Genomic DNA, 19,751 nt, shown 5'->3' on the forward strand with positions numbered 1-19,751 from the left:
CTCTTTAATTCAGAAAGAGAATGATATTTAGATGTATCAAGGAAATTGGGGAAATCACAATAGCTGGGAACTTTTGGGAAAATATGGCATGTAGCATATGATTTTTAGCGGTTTTACTACATACGTTACATTACTATAATAACACTACCGGCTGGGCCCAGATGATATTGGGAAAAAGAAGTTGAGAGTGACATACATGAATTGGTAATGCACGACTGGATAATGTTCTTATTTAAGATAAATGGGTTGATATGCATTGAATTCTGAGATTTGGAATCGCATCTTATGTTTCTCTCCCAGTTCTAGCATGTTGTGTGGAACATGGTAAGCACCTAGTAAATGTGTGTTGGATGGTTACAGAATGCTATTTCTTTACCCCTTATCTTCAGATCCACACACGTAGGGAGATATGCAAAGAGGCTGAGGGATAGAACTGAGTTGTTTGTATTTTATGAAGCAATATTAAGTCATTAAAAAGGTCCGTGAAAGTGATTTTTTTCTTTTAACATTCAAATGATTAAACTTTTTTTACACGAGACTTGCATTGAGAGGTAGAAGACTAAATGAAACTTCAGAAGAAATTTAAGAATGTTACACCGACTTGGCTTTTGCTTTAAAAATGAAGTGCTAGCCTATTGTGTTTTGGAGAATACAGCCAAGTTCAGAATCTTGGAATCCAGGTGGAACGGTGTAATTACTGTTTATGCCCACAAGATGTCAGCTGTGCTATGCTTTGCCAGCAGCTCCGTTGCAGCGCTCAGAAGGAGGCTTGCAAGGCCAAAGGGAGTGCATCCAAGACTGGGACACTCTCTGGGCAGTTTGCTTCTGCTTCAAGGAAAACTGAGGATCCATTTGTACAACTCCCCTCCCCCACAAGTCTTAAACCCAGAGGGCATATCAAGAATCAGAATTAGAGGAAATATTCTGTTAGTAGCAAGGAGCTGAAGTTCAAAAGTAGAGGCGATATTAAAAATGCAACCTGTCCAAGAATCCTCAGAGTTGATCCCAAGGAAAGGTGAATTTTGAGAGAGTGGGGACAGCCCCAAATCCGAACTCAAGTTGAAACTAAGTTAATGAGTCATTGGTTCAGTGATTTCTACATGAAGTTTTCAGATATCTTCATCTTTCAGTGACATAAAGCACATGTCCCGTTTTCAGGGTTTATATTGAGGTTTCAAAGCCATGTTTCATGTTTGTGACGCTCATTTTGTTAGTTTTCTCATCTGTAAAATGGGACCACCACTTTAAGGGTTTTATGACGTAGCTACCTTACAAGATTGTTGTGAGAGGATCACTTCAGGGAATGATTGTAAAAACGTTACAATGTGCTTAATACATTTTAGCTGGTCTGTTTTTTATTTACAATTTAAATTTTGTTACCCTTTTAAAAAATTGAGGTATAGCTAACACACAATGTTATATTAGTTTCAGGCACACGACATAGTGATTTGACAACTCTATATGCTATGCTCTCTAGAAGTTGTAGCTACCATCTGTCACCATATAACACGATTACAATACCACCAACTGTATTCCCTGTGCTGTACCTTTTATCCCTGTGACTTATTCATTCCATAACTGGAAGCCTGTACCTACCGCTCCCATCCCATTTTGCCCCTCCCCCTCCCCCCTGCCCTCTGGCAACCACCAGTTTTTTTTGTGTGTTTATGGGTCTGTTTCTGCTGTTTTGGCTTGTTTTGTTTTTTAGATTCTACATATAAATGAAACCATAGGGTATTTTGTTTTTCCCTAACTAACTTATTTCAGTTAGTGTAGTGCCTCCCAGGTGCATCCATGTTGTTGCACATGGCCAGGTCTCATTCTTTTTTATGGCTGAATAATACTCTGTGTATGTGTATACCATTCCTTTATCCATTCATCTGTTGTTGGACATTTGGATTATTTCCGTATCTTGACTATTGTAAATAATGCTGCAATAGACATAGCGGTGCATATATCTTTTTGAATTACTCTTTTTGTTTCCTTTGGTGGCATTACTGGGTCATATGGTATTTCTATTTTTAATGTTTTTGAGAACCTCTGTAATGTTTTCCACAGCAGCTGCACCAATTGACATCTCCACCAGTAGATGGGGGTTCCCTTTTCGCCATGTTCCCTTCGCCACTCGAAGGTTCCCTTTTCGCCACGTCCTTGCTAAAACTTACTTCTTCTTTTTTTTAATACTAGCCATTCTGACAGGCACGAGGTGATGTTTCATTGTGGTTTTAATTTGCATTTCCGTGATGATTAGTGATGTTGAATATTTTTCAAGTATCTGTTGGTCATCTTTGGAAAAATAACTATTAAGGTTCTCTGCCCATTTTTAATCAGATTATTTATTTTTTTGGTGTTGAGTTGTAAGTTCTTTATATGTTTTGGATATTAACCCCTCATTAGATATATCATTCGCAAGTATCTTCTTCAATTCACTGTATTGCCTTTTTTTGTTGTGTTGATGGTTTCCTTTGCTGTGCAAAACCTTTTAATTTTGGTATGGTCCCAATAGTTTTTTGCTGCTGTTTCCTTTGCCTGAGAAGACATAGCTAGAAAAATGTTGGTAGCAGCGATGTCCAAGAGATGAATGCCTTTTTTTGGTTGTTGTTTTGTTTTAAAGGAATTTTATGGTTGCAGGTCTCACGTTTAGGTCTTTAATACATTTTTAGTTTATTGCTATGTATTGTGTAAGAAAGTGGTTTAGTTCCATTCCTTTGTATGTAGCTCTCCAATTTTCTAACACCATTTATTTAAGACTGTCTTTTCCTGATGGTATATTATTGCCTCCTTTGTTGTAGATTAATTGATCATATAGGTGTGGGTTTATTTCTGCCCTCTCTATTCTGTTGTACTGATCTATGTGTCTGTTTTTGTGTCAGTACCATACTGTTCTGATTACTATAGCTTGTAGTATATCTTGAAATCTGGAATTGAGATACCTCCAACGTTGTTCTTTCTCAAGATTGCTTTGGTTATTTGAGGTCTTTTGTAGTTCTATACAAATTTTAGTATTGTTCTCGTTCTGTGAAAAATGCTGTTGGTATTTTGATCGGGATTGCATTGAATCTATAGATTGCTTTCAGTAGCATGGACATTTTACCAATATTAATTCTTCCAATCCATGAGGATGGAGTATCTTTCCATTTGTTTTCTTTCATTTCTGTGTTCAGTGTTCTATACTTTTCAAAGAATAGGTCTTTCAGCTCCTTGGTTAAATTTATTCTTAGGTTTTTTTTTTTTTGGTACAGTTGTAAATGAGATTGTTTTCTTGATTTCTCCTTCTGCTACTTTGTTACTAGTGTATAGAAATGCAACTGATTTTTGTATATTAGTTTTGTATTTTGAAACTTCAGTGAATTCATTCACCAGTTCAATAGTTTTTTGTTGGAGACTGGGGTATTCTAAATATAGTATCACGTCATCTGCAAATAGTTACAGATTTACCTATTATTTACTTATTTGGATATCTTTTATTTCTTTTTCTTGTCTGACTGCTGCAGCTAGAACTTTCAGTACTATGTTGAATAAAAGTGGTGCAAGTGGACTTTATTGTCTTATTCCTGATCTTAGAGGAAAAAATTTCATGTTTACACCATTGATTATGATGTTAGCTGTGGGTTTGTCATATGTGGTCTTTATTATGTTGAGGTATGTTCCCTCTAAACCCACTTTGTTGAGAGCTTTTTTAAAATTAAAAAAATTTTTTTTTAACATTTATTCATTTTTGAAACTGAGAGAGACAGAGCATGAGTGGGGGAGGGGCAGAGAGAGTGGGAGACACAGAATCATAAGCAGGCTTCAGGCTCTCAGGTGTCTGCATACAGCCAGAAGCGGGGCTCGAACTCACGGACTGCGAGATCATGACCTGAGCTTGAAGTCAGATGCCTAACCGACTGAGCCACTCAGGTGCCCTGAGAGTTTTTTTTTTTTTTTTTTTAATTATGAACAGTTGTTGTATTTTATCAGATGTTTTTTATGCATCTATTGAGATGATCAAATGTTATTTTTCTTTCTTCTTGTTAGTGTGATGTATTCATGAATATTGGGCGATTCTTTTATCCCTGGAATAAATCCCATTTGATTGTTGTAAATACTTTTTAAAAATATATTGTTGAATTTGGTTTGCTAATACTTGGTGAGGATTTTTGCATCTACGTTTATCAGAGATACTAGCCTGTAGTTTTGTTTTTGTTTTTTGTTGTTGTTTTTTTGTAGTGCTTTTGTCTGGCTTTGGTATCAGGATAATGGTGACCTTGTAGAACAAACTGGGAGCTTTTTCTCCTCTATCTTTTGGAATAGAAAAGAATAGGTATTAACTATTTTTTAAACGTTTGGTAGACTCCGCCTATGAAACCATCTGGTGCTGGGCTTTGTTGGGAGATTTTTGATTATTGATTCAATGTCATTACTAGTAATTGGTCCCTTCAAATTTTATATTTCTCTCTGATTTAGTTTTGGGAGATTATACGTTTCTAGTAATTTATCCTTGTAGGTTGTCCAATTTGTTGGCATCTAAGTTTTCATAATATTTTCTTATAATTCTTTGTATTTTTGTGGTGTTGGTTGTTATTTTTCCATTTTTGAGTTTATTTGAGTCTTTTCTCTATGTGTCTGTCTGTTTTTATGACGAATCCAGCTAAAGGTTTATCAATTTTCTTGATCTTGTAAAATAGCCAGCTCTTAGTTTCATTGATTTTTTTTCTGTTATTCTGTTAGTCTCTATTTCATTCAGTCTTGCTTTTATCTTTAGTATTTTTTCCCTCTACTAGATTTGACTATTCTTCTTTTTCTAGCTCCTCTGGTGTAAGAGTAGGTTGTTTATTTGGTATTTTTCTTGTTTCTTGAGATAAGCCTGTATCACTATAAACTTTTCTTTCAGACCTGCTTTTGCTTGGTCCAAAAGATTTTGGATCAGTATCTTTTCATTTTCATTTGTCTCCATGCATTTTTGGTTTCCTCTATGATCTTATTGTTTAGTTGCATGTTGTTTAGTCTCCATGTATTTGTGTTCTTTTCAGATTTTTTCTTATAATTGATTTCTAGTTTCATGCTATTGTGGTCAGAATAAATGTTTGATATAATTTTAGTATTCTTAAATTTTTTGAGACTTGTTTTGTGGCCTAATATGTTATCTATCCTGGTTAATGGTCTGTGCACACTTGAAAAGTTACCAGTGTATTACACGGGTTCCAGTGTTACCAGTGTATTCTGCTGGCTTTGGATGGAGTGTTCTGTACATATTTGTTAGGCCCATCTGGTTTAATGTGTCATTCAAAGCCACTGTTTCTTTGTTGAATTTCTGTCTGGATGATCTATCCATTGATGTAAGTGGGGTGTTAAAGTCCCCCATTATGATTTTATTACTGTCAATTTCTCTTTTGATATCTCTTAATGTTTGCTTTATGTGTTTAGGCATTTTGTGTTGGGTGCATAGATATTCACAGTTGTTATATCCTCTTGTTCGGTTGATTTATCCTTGTGTAGTGCTCTCTTTGTCTATTGCTACAGTCTTTGTTTTAAACTTCATTTTGTTTAATAAGCATTGCTCTCCCAGGCTTTTTTTGCTTCCGTTTACGCAATACATGTTTTTCTGTCTGTGTGTGTCTTTAGGTCTGAAGTGAGTCTCTCATAGGCAACATATTAGATGAGTTTTTTTTTTTTAATCCATTTAGTCACACTATGTCTTTTGAATGGAGCATTTAGTCCATTTAAAGCAATTTGGGGTGCTGGGTAGCTCAGTTGGCTAAGCGTCTGACTCTTGGTTTCGGCTCGGGTCATGGTCTCGTGGTTCGTGGGTTCAAGCCCCCCTTTGGGATCTCAGTTGGCAGCACAGAGACTGCTTGGGATTCTCTGTCTCCCTCTCCCTCTGCTCCTCCCCTGCTGTCTGTCTCTCTCAAAATAAATAAGCATAAAAAAAATTTAATGATGGGTATGTCAAATGGTATTGCTATTTTGTTAGTGTTCTGATTATTTTGTAGTTCTTTCTTTCTTTCTTTCTTTCTTTCTTTCTTTCTTTCTTTCTTCTGTATTCCCTTTGGTTTGATGGCTTTGTTTAGTGTTATGTTTGGCTTTCTTTGTCTTTATTTTTTATGTATTATAGGTTTTGATTTGTTGTTACCACTGGGTTCTCATATAATATCTTATGTATATAGCAGTCTGTATTAAGTTGAGGGTTGCTTAAGTTTGAACACATTCTAAAAGCATTAAGTTTTTATTCCTCCGTGTTATTCCTCCATATATTTTACATCTTTTTATGTATCCCTTGACTGATTTTTTTTTAGATACAATCATAATCGATTATACTGCTTTTGTATTCTAACCTTCATACTGGTTTTATAAATGATTAATTTACTACCTTTACTATAGTTTATATTTACTTGTGGAATTTTTTCTTTTCATAATTTTCTTCAAATTATGGTCTTTGCTTACCATTGAAAGCATTCCCTTTAACATTTCTTATAAGGCTGGTTTAATGGTGATGAACTCCTTTTAACTTGTTTGTCTTGCCCATTATGAATGGTAGCCTTGCTGGATAGGGTATTTTTGGTTAGAGGTTTCTTCCTTTTAGCACTTAAAATGTATCATGCCACTTCCTGCTGGCCTGCAGAGTTTCTGCTGAAAAATCTGCTGATAACCTTATGGGATTTCCTTGTATGTAACTGTTTCTTTCTTCTTGCCACATTAGACATTTTCTATCATTATTTTTTGTCAGTTTAATTATTACATATCTTGGTGTGGCCCTCCTTGGGTTCATCTTGTTAGGGGCTTCTGTGCTTCTTGGACTTGGATGACTGTTACCTTTCTTAGATGAGGGAAGTTTTCAGCTATTTCTTCAAATAAGTTTTCTGTCCCTTTGTTCTTCTCCTTCTGAGGGTCCCATAATGTAAATGTTATTATGCTTGATGATGTCACTGGTCTCCCTTAACCTATTCTAATTTTTTATTATTCTTTTTTCTTTTTGCTGTTCAGCTTAGTTGCTTTCTATCGCCCTGTCTTCCAGATTACTAATTTATCTTTCTGCATCCTTTAGTCTGCTTTTAATCACCTCTAGTGTACTTTCAAATTTCACTTCTTGAACTCTTCAGGTCTGACTCATTCTTTCTAGCTCATTGTTGAAGTCCTCATTGAGATCTACTCTTTTCTCAAGTCCAGTGAGTATTTTTACGACAATTACTCTGAATTTTTTCTTAGGCATATTGCTTATCCTTGTTTCATTTAGCTCTTTTGCTGGGATTTTTGTCTTGTTCTTTCATTTGTGACACATTTCTTTGTCTCCTCATTTTGTCTAACTCTGTTTCTGTGTATTGAATAGATTAGCTACATCTGCTCGTCTTGAGAGTAGTGGTCTTGTGTAGAAGAGGTCATGAGTTATCTGTTAGCACAGTCCTTCCTGGTCTCTAGAATCAGGCTCTGTTGGTGTCCTGTGTGGGTCGCATGTATGCTACTCTTGTGACTGAGCCACTGTTGCCTTCAGCCTAACTCAGTTGCAGTGACCCATTTTGCCCACTGTGGGTGCACCGGGCAGGGTCCTCGTGCTGTTGAGAGGCCTGACGTCACTCTAGGCTCTTTGGTGGATGGGGCCAGCAGTAAGACTAGCTGTCTGCAGTTTGCTTCCCACCTCAGCTGCAGGTGCACCGAAGGACAGGACTTGCTCTCTTGGCAGCCAGCCAGGAGGCTGGGCTATGAGAACCGCAGGGCTCACTGGTGTCTGGGGTTATCTATCCCCTCCCCGTTTTCTTGGTTCCTGCCAGGGATCCTCACGTGGTATGGCTGGGCAGGAGCTGCTTTGGAGGGATGCTGCTAAGGCAGGTAGGTTGGGTGGGGCGGTCCGCAAGGGAACACTGGGGTAGGGCATGTGGTGCTAACAAAGTAGATAGGAGCGTGTTAGCACTGGCTCCCACAAACATCTGGCTATCTAGACTGGGGGTGGGAAAGAGAAACGGCGTCTGGCAGCACTTTTGTTTCTGGAAAAATCTCTTGAAGATCCCTACCCCTGCAGCACATATTCCAAGATTAGTCGGTAAACCTTCACATAGACCTCAGGTGATTTTCAAAATGCTGCTGCCTTGCTGTGTCTAAGGCTGAGTTATTTATTAGCTGGATATTTAAGAGTAGAGACTCCGTTTCCTGTTGTCCTCTAGCTCTTTTGACATTAAGCTCACTAATTTGTAGAGTTGTTGGAGTTAAGCCCTACTGAGTTTATTTATTTATTAAAAAAAATTTTTTTTAACGTTTATTTATTTTTGAGAGGCAGAGCACGAGTGGAAGGGCAGAGAGAGAGGGAGACACGGAATCCGAAGCAGGCTCCAGGCTCCGAGCTATCAGCACAGAGCCCGACGTGGGGCTCGAACCCACCCCACTGTGAGATCACGAACAAGTGACTGAGCCACCCAGGCACCCCTGATTTTTAAAGCTCCCAAAGTTAAGCCCTACTGGTTTTCCAAACCAGATGTTTTGGAGACTCATCTTTCCAGTGCAGGTCCCCAGTGCCTGGGGTGCTTAGTGTGGGGTCTGATCCTTTTGCTTCTCTGTGCTTGGGGCATCCCTCCTGTTTGTGGATAGTCCTGCCAGGAGTTTAGTTCCCAACTGTGTCTTTGCCCCTCATACCTTTTTTGGTATGGCCTTTTCTCCACAACTAACTGTGGAAGGTCTGTTCTGCTACAGGTCATTTTCAGAGTTAGTTGTACAGATAGAGCTGTTATCTTAGTTTGTCCATAGAGCAAGGTGAGCCCATGATTCTCCTAATTTTTCTTCCCGAACTATCACGTTAGTTCTTTTTTTCAGAAGAGCCATTAGTGTCCATGACTTTTAAAAATGCACTTTAGAAAATTTTATTTCTGAGGGAGAGAGAGAGTGTGTGTGTGTGTGTGTGTGTGTGTGTTTTATCAAATAGCTAGGTGGACCCTGGCTGCTGGCACGCACTACTGTGGCCGCTGGGTCTCACCTTGGTTGCCCAGCAGTGGAGGCTCGCTGTCAGGAGTCAGGCTGAGAGCATGTAGAAGCACAGTGAGCCCGGCGGTGCAGGCCAGTGACAGGAAATTGGGTTGGAATGAGGCCCGCAGTCGTCAGTGGGTCTGTCCGTTGGCGTGCACCCCGTGGCTGCAGGGTATTCCCACAGGCATGCACGTGGCAGTGGAGGCCATGGTGAGGGTTGGGCTGGTAGCATTCAGGTGCACAGCTGGCACCTCTGGCTAGCCACAGGTGAGCCCAGTGGCTCAGGCTGGTGACTAGAGATCAGACTGAATCTGGGCCTACGGATAGCCGTAGGGGCCTTGGCGGTCCGCGTGCAGTGCCATGGCACCAAGAACTTGCCGTGGGCCTACATGTGGCAGTAGGGCCTGGTGACGAGAGGCAGGCTCTTTGAGAGCAGGGACGTAGCCAGGGATGCTGGCCCTTGGCGTGCGCGGTGGAGGTCAGCCACAGGCGTCTAGACTGGCATCTTGCGCTCGCACAGCTTTACAGGCCGTGGATCCCAGTCTTCAGGAGGGGTGGGTGGGAGGCAGTGGGGAAGGGATCAGGTGGCTGGTGCGTTTAGATACAAGTGCCTGAGGGGCAGAACTGGTGGAATCTGGAGGGGGCCTGTGGGGGCTGTGCTGGCCACTGATCTCTTCAGTGGTGAAAGCTGCTGAGATCCTCTGGGGAGCAGGTCAGTTGAAACCGTGATCGCACTTGGGCCACAAGGCTTGTACTGGGAGCCCCTGTTCTTAGTCCTTGTTCCTCGCCATCTCTGTACGTCTCAGCCTTACCAGTCTCTAGGTGGGGTGAAACCAAAGTGGGTCTTCCAGGTGGTGCCCCAAAGGGCTGGGGGAGCTGTTTGTTCACCCTGCTCTCCCTTTCCTGGTGAGGGAAGTTCTTTGTCGCTGTGGCGTTTCCTATTGGTGCTGGGCGGTGGTGTCCTGGGTGATGAGGTGACATAGACCAAATGAAGCTGTATTTTCCTTTTTGTGTGGTTATTTTCAGGTGTTTGGTTCACTCTGTTGCTGAAGTTGCTCAAGTGGATTCCTGAGCTCTCCCAGAGTTGTTTTTGCTTGGATAGCTGTCTAATTGTTGATCTTTGTGGGAGGATGGAGACGGGGTCTCCTACTCCATCATCTTGGCGATGTCTCTCCTGTCAGAGTAGTATTGATGGATCGCTGGAATCTATAGACTACTACGTAAATAAGAGTGCTTAAAGCTAAAGGTGAATCAGTATAACCAAATAAATTAGGATGTTAGATTCATGGAGAAACATGACTTGCACATTGCAGGAATTTTATTACATTAAGACTGAAAATGGCTAATAAGAAATAAGTGACATTTAATTCTATATATTCACATAAAGGAGTACACATACACACACATGCACACTTATGTGCAAAAAATATCCCATGTATTCTTATGAATGTGGTGTAGAAAATTCAAAGGAATAATTCCACCTCATTTATATGATATTGGGAACACTCGCGTTTAAATGTAAGGCAGTGGGAATTCTGTCAAAAAAATAGAATGACTTGGACCAACAGAAAGCTCTGTAGATTTGTTATTTCGTGGCTTTGCTTACTTTCTCTCTATTCACTCATTATTTCACACTGATGTGCATACTGAGCTCTGGCCTATATTTCATTGAACTTATGCTCCCTCTTTCCACCCTTCTGGAAGTTACGATATAGTATAGCACTGTGTGGTTTCAGGCTGCCACTCTATTCCTTCAAAAGGTTATTATTGGAATCAGCCTGATACACCTTGTTGGCGGTCCAGCAGGTGTAATTCTAGCATAGGCTTTGACCTGGGCTAAGCTGGGTTAACACAAAGTGTCTAATTGATATGAAGTATGTGGAGTGATATGGAACATCTTGATAGCACCGCCTTAACCCTTGAGTGGTCTTGAATGAGATAGGAATGGGATCCTCCGGGACTGCCTAGTTGGCAGGTATCTGCAGACAGCTGGTCCACTAGTTTCTGTAGGGCATTAAGAGCCAAAACCACATAGTAGGCCTGCACTGGCCGATTATCCGGCTCAGTTCTTTGAATGGTGAATCCTTCCTTTTATATTTTTATTTTTTCATTAAAGTTATACATGTATAATTAGTTTTGAAAAGTCAGAAGTACAAGGCTCAAGAGATGCCTGGGTGGCTCAGTCGGTTAAGCGGCCGACTTCGGCTCAGGTCACGATCTCACAGTCTGTGAGTTCGAGCCCTGCGTCGGGCTCTGTGCTGACAGCTCGGAGCCTGGAGCCTGCTTCGGATTCTGTGTCTCCCTCTCTCTCTGCTCCTCTCTTCTCTCTCTCTCTCTCTCTGTCTGTCTCTTGAAAGTAAACATTAAATAAAAAAAAGGAAATACAAGCCTCAAAATAAAAAATAATAGACCACTTTCTGGCCTTTTGCGTACCTAATTCCGACTCCATAGAGGCATCTACTTTTTAAAACTTTTAACTCTTTCTTCTGTTATTTATTTCTGAAAATACTGATTTTTTTCAATTTTAGATTTTGTTTATTGATCTCCCACCTTCTACTTCTGTCCCTGTTCCTCCCAATAATGTTATAATTTTTAAAAATCAGGGCACCTGGGTGGCTCAGTTGGTTAAGCATCCAACTTTGGCTCAGGTAATGATCTCCAGTTCGTGGGTTCGAGCCCCGCAGTGGGCTCTATACTTATAGCTTAGAGCCTGGAGCCTGGTTCAGATTCTGTGTCTCCCTCGTTCTTTGCCCTTCCCCTGCTCATGCTCTGTCTCTCTCTGTCAAAAATAAATAAACATTAAAAAAAATCACTATTCAGAGTTTTTATTTCAATTGCCATGTAAATATTGCTTCTAAATTGAGGCGCTTTATGTGCTTTGACTGTATTTCCTTTCTTGACTACTTCTTGTTTTCCCTGAAGTTAAAAATTGATTATCACGCATTCATTACAGCCCTTCTCCAGGGCTGTAAATCTGTTATCAACATAGATGTGTGTGTCAGTTCTTTTATTCTATTTTTCCCTCCTTGGGGACATTAGTTGTCTTGGAGGCATTCTTCTTAAAGTTCCTTCATACCCTACCCCATCTCTTTTCATCCAAGACGAAATGTTTGCTCTCCACACCTATCATTCTGAAGCTTTTCTTCAGCAACATCCTGGGAATCTTTCCCTCTCTATATTGAATGTCCTATTTCTTGAAACCCACATCCTACTATTAGTTTAGGTATTAGTTTTGATAGAACAAATTCTCTGATAGTTTATAGGGAAGAATGCACAGAAGGTAAAATTTTGGGAGATCTTAAATATATGAAGCTACCTTTATTCTGTTCTCATATTTAACTGACAAAAGTGATACAGCATTATAGGTTGGAAATAAGATTTTGAAAGCTTTCTTCGTTTGTCTTTATCTTCCAACCCAATGTGAAAAGTGCTAAGCCATTCTCATTTCTGCTTCAATCTATTTGACTCTCTTTCCAAAAAGCTTTTAGGACCTTCTGTTTATTCTGGTATTCTGAAATTTCACAAAGATGCACATTGGTGTAAGTATATTTTTCACTTGCTATACTAAGCATTCAGTACCCCATATTCTTCAGTTCTGGAGATTTGTTTTATAACTGTTTCTTTGTCCTTTCATTTTAGATTTCCCACTATGAATATCATCTGAAGATGATGAATCTCTGAATTAGTCCCTCAATTTTTCTTTCCTGTTTTCCTTTTTTCTCTCTTTTCTAAAAAAAAATCCCGCTTTATTCAGGTATAACTTACATTTAATAAACCCTCCAATTTTGCCTATGTTTTAATGGTTTTGACAAATATGCAGTCCTGTAACCAGTACAGTCAAGATCTAGAATATGTACATCACCCCAGAAAGGTTTTTCATGCCCCCTTGCAGTCAGTCTCCTTGGAAACCACTGATTTATTTTCCGTAAGTTTCATATTTTTTCTAGACTGCTGTGTTAACAGTATCATATGGAATGTAATCTTTGATGTCTGCTTCTATCACTTAGCAAAATGCTTTTGAGATTCATTAATGTTGTTAACCTGAATCAGCAGTTTTTCTTCATTCCTGAGTGTTATGCCATTATATGTTCGTTTATCCATTCACCAGTTAAAGGACATTTATTTGTATTATTTCTAGTTTTTAGCTATTATGAACATAAGTTATGTAAACATTCATATATAAGCCCTTTTACAGGGCATGCTTTTATTTCTCCTAGGTAAATATCTAGAAGTGAAATTGCTAGGTTGTATGTTTAACTTTATCAGAAATTACCAACTGTTTTCACAAGCGGCTGTACCTTTTCATATCCCCACCAGCAGTGTATGAGAATTCCAGTTGCTCTGTATTCTTCTTTGTACTGGGTATTATCGGTCCTTTCATTTCAGTGTGTGTTTAGTGATGTCTCTTTGTGGTTTTAATTTGCATTTCTCTAGTGACTATTAATGTTTGCCGTTGACCTGTCTTTTGTGGTACAGTGTCTTTTCAACTCTTCTGTTGGGCGCTTGTAGTCCTAGTCGTGTATTCTGGGCACAACATATTCAGATATAGGTTTTACAGATATTTTCTCTCAGTCTATAGCTGGCCTTTTCTTCCTTTTTTTTTTTTTTTAAATGGTGAGACTTTCAATAAGCAAAAGTTTTTAATTTTGGTAAAGTTCAGTTATTTTCTTTTTGTGGTTTATGTCATTCAAACTCTATCTGGGAGACCTCTGCCTGGCCCCAGTCATGGGATTTACTTCTGTGTTTTAGGAATTTTTTAGTTTTAGTTCTTATGTTGGGTCTGTTTGACCCATTTAAAGTTATTTTTTTGCATATGGTAGGAAGTAAGGGGCAGGGCTCATTTTGTTTCATATGGATACCCAATTATTCCATCACCTTTTGTTTAAAAGGGAATACTTTTCCCATTGAAATACTTGGAATTGGAAAGGATAGTCTTTTGTTGAAAATCAGTCAACCATATATATGTGGGAGTATTTTCTGTATTCCCTGTTTTATTTCACTGATCTTTGTTCCTATTTGTATGCCCAAATATACTGTCTTGATTACTATGGCTTCATAGTAAGTTTTGGAACCAGATAGTGTGATTTTTTCCAACTTTGTTCTCTTTTAAAATGGCTTTAGTTACTCTATGTTCTTTTATTTCTCCCCTCATCATACTCTGTTCAAACCATAGCTAGAAACCAAAGCCCAGAGTACCTAGCTTGGAATTTTCCCTCACTGCTGACTACAGAGCCATTGAAGTAGGTCTTGGTCCTTGTAGTCCTTGATGAAAATAGAGACCATCGAAGAACTCAGCAGTCAGGTCAACTTAGTGTGCAAAAGAGTGCAACAGAGGACCGTACACAATGATCCTGTCCATTTTTAAAGCAGTCCATTTTTGTCTTCGGCTTTCAAATTGGTATTTTGCTACTTTAGGAGGGAGAAAGCAAAAAGAAAGCCTTTTGTGGCATGATTGAAGAAACAGTTCTTTTCTATTAGTCCTATATCTCTTACTACTCAGAAGTTATTTATTTTATGGCTACTTCTGATTTCATACAATCAATCTTCTTCAAACAATAGTAGCTGAGATTAAACACTCTTTGCTTGTTGCTTTGCTTGGAATAAGATTTCCAATGGTTTAATTCCAAGTATTTGTGATTTATATTTGGCTAACGCACACCAATGTAAATTTCCTTATAGACCCTGCTGTCTACATAACTATGTCCTGAAGGCCGATCCCCTTTTATGTTTCTTTTTATTGCTGCATATATGAATTGTAATCATTCAGGCTTGTAGATGGGAACAGGCACTATTTCTGTAGTTTTATACTTCAGGATATTAACTTTAATTTGTATAAACATTTGATTCTTTGAAATTTACAAAGCTGATAACAGTATTTGTATGTAATTCTTAAGCAAGTCATTAGCCTAATTCATTCTTTCCCAACTTTCTTTTCATTATTGCCTTTTGAAAAAAAGATTTTATTTCTAAGTAATGTCTACACCCAACATGGGGCCTGAACTCACAGCCCCGAGATCAAGAGTCACATGCTCTACCAACTGAGCTAGCCAGGAACCCCTCATTATTTTTAAGAAAGAAATTAAATATGAAGGAATAGTATTTTGTTGGAAAAAGTTGAGTTTTAGAAGAGCCACAAACTATTGTAATAGTTAAGCTTTTTGTCCTTTAAGAACCAGTTTTCCTCCTTTGAGAGTGATATTGCCCCCATTGAGAATGCATGGTCTAGTTGATAGAAAAGGTAATTCAGTGACAATTACAATGGTAATAACTTTCCTTTATTAAGTGACTCATGTATCAGACACTGTACCATGTGCTGTACAAATTTATCTGATATAGTTCTCATAAAAATCAAATGAGTGTATAATTTCCATTTTTTGAATAAAGAAACTGAGACAGAGGAGTTGTTACCTTATCTAAAACTGAGTTTCAAAGTGTAGATCTCAGTATACTTCTGTGACTTCAAAAGTCTCCTCCTCTTATTTTCCACCCCTCACAATGGTATTATTCAAATTAATTGAAAAGTCATGCTATTTTGTGGCCACAGACACATAATTTACTGTGGCATTTGAAGTTCCAACATACTGACTTCTAGGAATCGTTCTGTCCTTCCTGTTTGACATTGCTGGTAGGTCATCAAAGAATTTTTGGTCTGTGAGTCGCTTATAGTTTACTGGGCAGAACAGTTGGCAAGTTGATTGTAAGAAATTCTGGAAGCATAAAAGAATAATTCTAGAGAGGATTTTTGTAACCACAGAAAACCTTATTTTGTCTCTGAAGAATTTAGACACAATTTCCCTGTATTCTGATGTTTCTAAAGAGCTCTTCATGTATAGTATGCAATTCATCATTTAAAGTTCTATTTTTTCCCTTTTCATATTTGCCCATTTAAAAGGGTGAAAATAGTATGATAGAAATCTAATTGTGTAGGCAAATATAAAGTGAAAAGTTAACCTTTCCCCAGGTCCAACTTCTAAAAGCTACTCAAAGAGGTCTTCAATTTTCCCCCTAATTTTAAACGCATATGTCACCATCTGTATCTATATATCTATGATATCCTTTTTATTTGTAAAATTGAGATTCCATGTAAAATTGTGCCATGTATTGCTTTAGTCATTCTTTTAAAATCATTGGACTGTGTAGCATTTCATTGCAGCTTTTTTTTTTGTGATTTGTCCTGTGTATTATAAGCTACGTGGTTTGTCCAAATATTAACTATTCCAAGGAATCTTGAAGAATATCCTTAGTACACATAGTTTGTCATCTTTGTGAGTATATTTGTACAGTAAATTATAGCAGTAAAACTCTTAAGTGACAGGGCATGTGTTGTAAATTTTCATACATGTTGCCAAATTGCCCTTCAAAAAGGGTTCAGGAAAGTACACTGATGCCAAACAGTATGAGAAGGCCCACTCTTATGCCACTAGATATTCTAAAACTTAAGATTTATGCCAATCTGATAGGTGAAAAACAATGTCTTGTTTTGATTTGCCTATCTTTAATTGTAAGGGAGGGTAAGCATATTTTCTGTCTTTGCTGCTTTGTGTGTGTGTGTTTTAATGAATTACTCATTCATATTGTCCATTTTCCTATTGTGAAATTCATGTTTAGCTTAGTTTTATTGATTGTATGAGATCTTTGCAAGTGAAAGAAATTAGTTCTTTTTCATCTGTGTGGCTGTTTTCCCAACGTTACCAATTTCAGTATGGCTTTTACAAGTTTTTGTTTATTTGACATTTAAAACAATCAATTGTATTGAGGTATAATTTACATAAACGAAAGGCACACATTTTAAGTCTCCAGTGTAATTTGTTTTGACAGTTGAACTTACTTGTGTAACTGCCACTTCACTCAAGGTCTGGGATAATTACATCATTCCAAATAGTTGCTTCGTGCTCTTTGCAGGTAATTGCACCACTCCTGGCCCCAGAAGAGAATTCATTTGCTTTTTGTTACTGCACCTAAGTTTGTCTTAGAAGCTTTTATGTGGAATCAGATAGTGTATATTCTTTTGTGACCAAGATTCTGATCAGCATAAAGCTTGATATTCACCCAGCTTTTTGTATCCGTATTTTGTGCCTTTTAATTGCAGAATTATATTTATTTATATAACAGAATTTGCTTATGTTGTCACTTTTTGTATTAGTTTCTGAGGGCTAGCGTAACAAATTATAGGAGACAGTGTGGCTTGAAAACGTGAGTTTATTCTTTCACAGTTCTGGATGTTAGAAGTCTGAAATCAGGACGTTGGTGGTGTCATGGTGTTGCTGAGAGCTTTGGGGGAAAAAGTCCTCCTTGCCTGTTCTTAGTTTTTGGTGGCTGCCGGCAGTCCTTGGCATTCTTTCATTTGCAACTGTATTTCCAGTCTTTGCCTGGTATTCTTCCCTGTGTCTCTTTGTCTCTTTTCCTCTTTTTATAAAAGCACCAGTTATAATTAACGAAGTCTACCCTGCTCAAGTGTGACTTCATCTTGGTTGTATCTATAATGACTGTTTCCAAATAAGATCACATTCATAGATACCAGATGTAAGGACTTGAACATATCTTTTTGGGGACGCAGTTCAACCTACAACAGTTCTCCTCTGGCACTGGAAAATTTATGTCCTTCTCATGTGGGTAATGCATTTACCATACTCTAACAGTCCTTAAAGTCTTAATGATTCCAGAATCAACTTTAAGTATAAAATACTCATCTAAATATAATCATCTCAAAAAGTTGAAAATTTCATCTTTTATTTCATCTGGATCAGGTATGGGTGAGACACTGGGTATAATCCATTCTCAGCCAAAATTACTCTCCATCCACAGACCTGTGAAACTAGAAAACAAGTTATCTGCTTCTAAAATACAGTGATGGGGGGTGTCTCAGTTGGTTAGCTGTCTGACTTCAGCTCAGGTCATGGTCTCACGGTTCCTGAGTTCGAGCCCCATGTGGGGCTGTCTGCTGTCAGCACAGAGTCTGCTTCCGATTCTCTGTCCCCCTCTCTTTCTTTCTGTCACCCACTTGCACTCCTGCTCTCTCAAAAATAAATACACATTAAAAAATAATAAAATACAATGGTGGGACAGGCATAGATAAAAACGACACTCCCAATCCCGAAGGGAGAAATTAGAAGGAAGAGAGGGGTCATATGTCCCAAGAAGTCTAACCCAGAAGGGCAAATTTCATTCATTTGGAAGTCCTGAGAATAACCCCTATGGTGTACTGCTTTGTTCCCTCAGTCTTACTAGGGGAACAGCCCCATCTTCTTGGCCAGCAGGATGGCAGCCTTGCCCCGGAGCAGTTACTCTACTCACTTTGGCCCTCAGAGTCATTCTTCTTTTATTTCATTACATCTCTGTCCTTTTAATCTGCTGGAATAAAATTCTTGAAAATCTTGTTGGTCTTCCATGGATGTCATGGGAATCCCCATCATTAGGCGCAAGAGTACTCTATAGAGTCTTCCTGGATAACTAAGTTTTTCTCCTGGCTTCTGATGAGAGAGTTGATTGAATCCATAAATCGCATGCCTGATCTCTTTAGCAAACAGTTTTCCTGCCATGTCCTTGGCTCTGTTTTCAGAACAGATATTTAGATTCGTTGAGAATTTTCTAAATTATTAAGCGCATGTTCCCTTTTCCTTAACAATTCCTGCCTTAATTTATCTCTTTCCTCCTGAATTTTACCATAAGCAGCAAGGAGAAACCAGGCTACCCCGGTTTCTGCATGTTGATTGGAAATCTCACCTAAATCTCCAAGTTCATCATTGCAAGTTCTGTTTGCGCCCCTGAATAATAGAGCACAATTCAGCCATGTCCTCTGCCACTTTCATGGCTAACAAGACTACCCTTTACTCCAGTTTTCAATAACATGTTTCTCATTTCTTTCGTTTGCAATAACAAGTTTCTATCATGAATGGGAGTTTAATTTTGCCAGATGCTTGTTTTTGGGTCTGTTGAGGTGATCAGGTACATGTTCTCCTATTCTGTTAATGTGATGAATTACATTGATTGATTTCCAAATGTTTAAAAGCTTTCAGTTCTTGGGATAAACCTGCAGATGGGGGTTAACTTGATTTCCTAGTATTTTGTTGAGAATATTTTCATTTATAATCATGAGGGTTATTGCTCTGTAGGTTTCTTATTATGCCTTTGTCTTTGGTATCGAAGTAATGCTTATCTCACATGATGAGTTGGGAACTGTTTCAAGGGGTTTGTGTAGGATTGGTATTTTTTTTCTTAAAGGTTTGGTATAAAATTCACCATCTGGGCCTGCAGTTCTTTGTGAAAAGAAATTAACTACAAGTTTATTATTTTTTTGAATATATAGGACTATTCACATTGTAGAGTTGTTCTATATTTGATATGGTGTTTGAGTCTTTGATCAAGCTCTTTGTCCATTCCCTGCATCCTGTTTTTCTCCAGTCCATTTACTCACCCCTTCAACCTACTCTGTTTCAAATTAGGGTCTAATGGGATATGAAGATTAAGAAGGTTTTTTTAGAATTTTATCTCCTCACCTTCTTTCTCCCATAATGTTGCTGGGCAAGCTGGGTTAGGTGTCCTCCAAATTCCTAAAATCTTCTGTTTCACTCTTCTCTTGGCTTCTACTTAACAGAGATTACAGCATGAGGTTTTGCACCTTCTTTGTTTACTTTGAACTATTTTTTCTTGCCAGTTCTTTTTAAAATTATGGTTTTTGGTGCAGTTGTAAATGGGATTGGTTCCTTGATTTCTCTTTCTGCTGCTTCATTCGTGGTGTATGCAGCAGATTTCTGTGGGTTGATTTTGTATCCTGTGACTTTGCTGAATTCATGTATCAGTTCCAGCAGTTTTTTGGTGGAGTC

The sequence above is a fragment of the Lynx rufus genome, unplaced genomic scaffold (assembly GCF_022079265.1).
Source record: "Lynx rufus isolate CCGP_SWC_20201006 ecotype Redwood Valley unplaced genomic scaffold, mLynRuf1.p SCAF_12, whole genome shotgun sequence".
NCBI classification, from domain to species: Eukaryota; Metazoa; Chordata; class Mammalia; order Carnivora; family Felidae; genus Lynx; species Lynx rufus.